At 37.5% G+C, this 6,871-nt stretch overlaps 1 pseudogene; it reads left to right on the top strand.

The window, feature by feature from the left end:
* Positions 1-4,431: 4,431 nt before the first annotated feature.
* LOC138810050 (large ribosomal subunit protein uL30 pseudogene) lies at positions 4,432-5,171 on the top strand (annotated as a pseudogene).
* The last annotated feature ends 1,700 nt before the right edge of the window (positions 5,172-6,871 follow it).

The raw sequence follows: 6,871 nt of genomic DNA on the forward strand, positions 1-6,871 counted from the left end.
TCAGAGATTAGAATGAAGACTAGTCATTGTTAATGAAAATTAGGAAATAAGTATCCTCTCATGAGTTAACTTTTGAAAGGATAGTAAAGAAAATGAAAACTTATTTACAAAGTGACAGGCATCTTTTATATTACAAATCAGATGACTTAAGCCTGTCTATGGACTAATAAATCAAATTAAAATGATTTTCTGTCTGTGCTAGTACTGATACTGCTATACTTTCTAGTATAAAGAGTCCTTGTAATACTAAGTTTCTGTTACTATAACAAATATCTGATACCAACTTATAGAAAGAAAAGTTTTGTTTTGTGGTGCTGATGAATGAAACAGGGCTTCATGCTTACAAGGTAAGCATTCTACCAATTGAGCTGTGCTTGTATCCCCAAATTACAGCAATCTTAAAAGACAATTTTCTCCCAGATGCCCCTCAGTAGATGAATGGATCAAGAAAATGTGGTATATATACACAATGGAATTCTATGCCTCCATCAGAAAGAATGACATTGCCCCATTTGTTAGGAAATGGAAAAACTTGGAAAAAATTATATTAAGTGAAGTAAGCCAGGTCCAAAGAAACATAGGTCCCATGGTTTCCCTTATTTGCAATAACTAGTATATGTCTGAGTTAAGCAGAAAAGGTCAGATAAGTTGATGTTAGGGAAATGAACCCTAAGATATGTATTCAAATGCTTTTTTTTCTTTCATGCGATTGTTTCTAACACATTTATAAGATTATTTCTTTGTTGTTTTGTATGTCCCTCCCCCACGGTATAACCCCCGCTTTCACTGTATTTGAGGTAGGTATAATTTGTGGAGGGGAAGGGAAAAACAAATCGTTTAAATAGGGATATAGGTGGACCCATTGCAACAATGAGACGTACAAGTCGTTATGTCAAAAACAAACTTTACAACTTTGGTGAGGGGGGGGAGGAGGATTGGGTGGGGGAACGGGGTGGGGGGAGGATGGGAAGGGATGGGAAGGGATGGGAAGGGGAAACAAAGGAGGAGGCTACAATGCTTGATAAGAAATGTACTCATTATCTTGACCATGTAATTGTAACCCCTCTGTACAGTATTTTCACAATTAAAAAAAGACAGTTTTCTAGATTTAGGTATGTATTACATGAAAGTCAAACCTTGGGGATCATGATATTCCTATTTTCTACAATAAAAAGTGCATATTTTCACCTCTGAAAACCCAAAGGAAGTCTTCTGAAAAGGACTACATGTAAATTCAGACAGGATTTGTGTATGTTTGTTCCATATTCTTTAAGTCTGAGTTTAAAATAAAATAGTAGCATATTCTGTATATTTATCTCTTGGGTCTGGCAAGGATAAGCTTCAGAGCTTTGTAATTATCAGTATAATATATGGTAGAATATATGCTTATATGTAGTCCTCTGCTATCTATAATTATAATTTCTGTCTAAAGGTATCATTTGCATGATAATTGAAAGTTGGAGGGGTCATGTATTTTCTTAGTCCTTCTTGAGGTGTAATCTCAAATGCTAAACAAAGAACATCCTCCTTTAACTTTACTTTCTCGTCATCTTTGACTTTAAGAAGAAATGATATCTAATAACATGTGGATGTAGAACTGGATCAGTGTAAATTTGAAGTTGTTAGAAATTCTAAAAGGTGCCAAAGTGCCTTAGGATGAGTTTTGCTTTTTTTTCTGAGATTTAAGAAGTACTAGATAAATATCTTGGAAGCTTCCAGGAAAGTAAAAGTCTAGGGAGAGTATTGTTGGCAGAAATAGTACAGCTTTCATATTATTGAGATTAAAATTTCACAAGAAGAATTTTATCAAGAGAAAAAATAAAGGCATACAAATTGGAAAAGAGGAAGCCAATTTGTCACTATTGTACAAGGTGGGAGCTTCCATATAGAAAATTTCAAAGACTCGATTTGGTGAGTAGCTCAAATGATAGGAGTGCTTGCTTACAAAGCAAGCCCAGAGCCCTGAGCTCAAACCCTAAAAAAAAGACAACCCAAAGATACCACCAAAAGCTATTAGAACTAATAAATAAATTCAGTTTCAGGATCCAAAACAAGCATACAAAAAGCTTGCTATATGCAAATATCAAATTTTACAAAAGAGAAATGGAGAAAGCAATCCCATTCACAATAACTGCAAACAAAATAAACAACACAATGCTACAAAACAATAAAGTTAACCAGAGGTGATTGATCTCTGCAAGGAAAATTGTAAAATACTGATGAGAGAAAGAGCACACACACACACACACACACACACACACACACACACACACAGCTGCATATACACACATGCACGTGCACACACACTCAGAGCAAAACATACTGTGTTCATGGATTGAAAGAATTAGTGTTGTGAAAATGCTTCTATTACCCAAAGCGGTCTACAGATGCAATGTAATCTTTATCAAAGTACCAACGATATTCTTTATTGAACAACAAAAAAAATGATCCTAAAACTTGTATGAAATCCCCAAATACTACAAATGGCTAAGGCCATACTGAGCAAAAACTACAAGGTAAAAGGGATTACACTATAATAAACTACAGAGCTGTGGTAATCAAAATAGCATGCTATTGTCATTAAAACACACATGTAGAACAATGGAAAAGAAAAGAGAAAATATAAACATACATCTGATAAGGGGTTAGTTTCCAAAATATATAAGAAACTCAGAATAAAAGCAAACCTCAAAATCAAAGAAACAAAACACTCTGACATAAAAAAGCTGTAGCTACACAGTAAGCTGAGATCTGAGGATGGCAGTTTGAAGGCAGCCCAGAGAGAGAAGTTCATGAGACTCTTATTTCCAGTTAACTGCCAAAAGCTGGAAGTGGTACTGTCACTCATGTGGTAAAATACCTTGAATGAAAAAGTTAAGGGACAGTGCCCTTAGCTTTCAGCCCCTGTGTGCTTAAGAGCTCTCTCTCTCTCTCTCTCTCTCTCTCTCTCTCTCTCTCTCTCTCTCTCTCTCACACACACACACACACACACACACACACACTCATATACATGCACACACATACACACACATGAACAGACATAATGTGTAAGAGCTGTGTCTTACACTTCTACAATTATAGGTACTGGGTTGGCTGAGGTAGAAGATTGCTTGAGTCCAAGAGTTTGGAAAGCCTGAGCAACCAGTATAACTCTGTCTCAAGACAAAGCAATACAAGAAACATTAGAAAAACAAAGGGGCAGGGAGTAATGACTTACCTTGATTCTTCTCAAAAAACAACATTAAAATAGTCAACAGGTTGGCCTGGCACCAGTGACTCACACCTGTAATCTTAACTACTCAGAAGACTGCGATTTGAGGATCTGCCTGGGCAGAAAAGTCCATGAGACTCTTATCTCCAATTAACCAAAGGGGAGAGTGCTAGCTTTGAGCACGAAAGCTCAGGGACAGTGCCTGAGTCCTCAGGACCAGCACAAAAGAAATGTATATTGTTTACAAAAATGTCTTAATGCTAATAAGAATGAATGAAATACAAATTCGTGCATCACAGTTTACTATTAATCTCCTGCTACATTGGAAAAACCTTTTTTTTTTTTTTTTAAATGAGGCATAGTCTCAATAAGTAGCTCAGATTGGCTTGAACTCACAATCTTCTATTTCACTCTCTGTAGTGTTAAGATTATAGGTATGTGCCACCATTTCTGGCACCAAAAGATTGTTTTTTAATGAAATGATACTTTGTGTTGGTATTCTGTGGTAGCAATGGTAATTTGTATAAATAAGTCTCTGGAGAACAATTTGACAATATATTATACATTTAGATCAAGTCATTTCTAGTGATGCAGATTGAGATAATGATCAGAGATACACATGCAGGTTTGTAAGCAATGATAATTTTTGCATTTCTTGCTCATTCTGTGCGGACAGTGGCAGTGTAAGGTAGGTTAGTGCTATGGTTTGGATGTAGTCAATTGTGTGGTTATGTTCCTTTTGGGTTCACTGTAAGGATTTACTCTCCAGGGTGGCACTTTGGGAGAAAGTAGAACTGTTGGGAGGGAATCTTGGTGTGGGTTCTTATGTCATTAGAGGCATGTTCTGGCAAGCATCTGTGGGCCCCAGTCTCTAAATTTCTGTCAGATGTGACTTTCTGCCATGATGTGAATATATTGGGGATGGCTTTCATCCAAACTAAGCTGATGTTGTACATTGCTATATTTCTGTCCATCCCTGTCCCTGTCCTTCTCCCTTCACTTTTGTGCTATTATTGTCATAAGCATTTGACATACATATATAAATATATACATACACACACACACACACACACACACACACACACACACACACACATATATATAACAGGCATTCACTCTTACAGTTCTTGCTTTGTGTAATCTTCAGGTTTAAAAGTATTAATAGAACAGAAGAGTACACACAAAAGTATACATAATTTACTTCTTTTGCACCTGGAACCATGAAGGGTATTGAAGAGAATAAAAAGAAGGTTCTTGCTGTGCCAGAAACCCTTAAGAGAAAGAAGGAATTTTGCTGAGCTGAAAATAAGGTGCCTGAGAAAGAAATGTGCCCAAAAAAGGCTTTGAAAGACAAGGAGAAAGTTCATCTATGAAAAAGCTAGGCATTATCACAAGGAATACAGGCAATGTACAGAACTGAGATCCAAATGGCTACAATGGCTACAAAAGTGGGCAGTTTCTATGTACCTGCAGTACTTAAATTGGCATTTGTCATCAGAATCAGAGGTATCAGTGGTGTGAATCCAAAGGTCTGTAAGGTGTTGCAGCTTCTTTGCCTTTGCCAGATCTTCAATGGCACCTTTGTTAAGTTCAATAAGGCTTAAATTAAGATGCTGAGATTGTGGAACCATATATTGCATGGGGGTACCCAAACCTGAAGTCATTAAATGAGCTCATCTATAATCATGGTTATGACAAAATCAGTAAGAAGCAAATTGCCTTAACAGATAGTACTTTGATTGCTTGATCTCTTGGTAAATATGGCATCATCTGTATAGAGGATCTGTTTAATGAAATCTATACTGTTGAAAAACACTTCAAGGAAGCAAGTAACTGCCTGTGGCCCTTCAAGTTATCTTCTCCACGAGGTGGCATGAAGAAGACCACTCACTTTGTAGAAGGTGGAGATGCTGGCATCAGGGAGGAACAGGTCAGTAGGCTTCTTAGAAAGATGAACTGAGGTGTCTGTCATGCTATTTTTGTAATTGGATCTGTTAATAAATAGTGATGCTAGCAAAAAAAGCATGCATACTTAAAAATATAAACCCACTTATCAACCACTTTTGGTCCTCCTTGTCATTATTCTGTGTGGGTTTTTGTGTATGTATGTGAGTGTGTGCCAATCCTGGGACTTGAACTCATGGCCTGGATATTGTACTTGAACTTTATGTTCAAGTGAGCCATAGCTCACTTCCAGATTTTTTGGTGATTAATTGGAGAAAGAGTTGCATGGGTTTTATTGTCCTAACTAGCTTTGAACCTCGATCATCAGATCTCAGCCTCCTGAGTAGCTAGGATTACAGGTGTGATCTACTAGTGCCTGACCTCTTTGGTATTATTTTGTTTCAGTCTGAAGGTCTTTCCTTTTAGAGAAGATTGATTGCCAATGACTTCTCTTAGATTTTACTTCTAGAATTATTCAGATGATTCCTATTGTTTTCATTTTTAAGTTCATTCTGTTTCTTGTATCTTTTTTAAACTCTTGACTATCCCTTTGTTCTTACAATAGTTAGCTGTTAAATGTCCCCCACAGATCTGTGTGGGACCCTCTTGATCTCTGTGATAGCACTGCTGAGAGGTAAGGGAGCCTCAGGTGAGGGCTTGTGGAAAATCTTTAGGCCATAGAGAGTGTGTATTTGAGGATTTTGGGACCTCGGACTCTTGCTCTTCTTTCTGGAGCATGAGGTGATCAGTTTGCTCTGCTATGTATTCCCACCGTGATAGGCTAGCTTGCCAGAAACCTAAGGAGATGGGGTCACTTGATCATGGCCTAGAACCTCTGCAACTGTGAATCAAAAAACAAAACACCAAAAATCTTTTCTCTTTACAAATTAATTATTTCAAGTATTTTATTTATGGAGTTATGAAACTGATCAATACAGTTCATTTTTCTAGTTTGAGATTGCCCGTTCCTTAATTTATTGACATAATATTTTCCTTCAATTTTTGCGAATGTATTTATAACAGCTACCTTGAAGTATTTGTCTGATGATACCAGAAATTGAATCCATTAGAGTCATATGTATTGACAACTCTTCTTTTCTTCCCCCATACACCTGTATGTAGTCCACACTATCCTGATTCTTTTCATGTCTAGCAAATTTGTTTGAAAGTAGAAACTTGGCATAATAAGTCATAGCTACTCTATGTTTTGTTTGTTTAATGAGGAGGAGGAAGACTGTGGTGGTTATTTTGAGTAATGTAACTGTATTTAAGTGGGAGATTGTGTCCCTCCTAACTACCCATCTGCTTATGCCTTTTAGTGTTCCTATTCTCTTTTTTAGCCTGGCTTCCTAGAATGGTGTCCAAACAATTTAATAGTCACTGATTATGACAAGCCCATAAAGCTTCTATCCTAGCGGGGCACTGGTGGCTCGCACCTGTAATCCTAGCTACTCAGGAGGCTGAGATCTGAGGATCATGGTTCAAAGCCAGCTGGGGCAGGAAAGTCTGTGAGACTCTTATGTCCAATCAACCACTAGAAAACCGGGAGTTGCGCTGTGGCTCAAGTGGTAGAGCGCTCGCCTTGAGCTGAAGAGCGCAAGGACAGCGCCCAGGCCCAGTGTTCAAGCCCCAAAACTGACAAAAAAAAAAAAAAAAAAAAAAAAGAAAAGCTTCTATTCTGTCATTGAGTGGACTCAGGACAACTTCCAAACTTCC

The sequence above is a fragment of the Dipodomys merriami genome, unplaced genomic scaffold (genome assembly GCF_024711535.1).
Source record: "Dipodomys merriami isolate MVZ:Mamm:240054 unplaced genomic scaffold, mDipMer1.0.p SCAF_5, whole genome shotgun sequence".
Taxonomy (NCBI): domain Eukaryota; kingdom Metazoa; phylum Chordata; class Mammalia; order Rodentia; family Heteromyidae; genus Dipodomys; species Dipodomys merriami.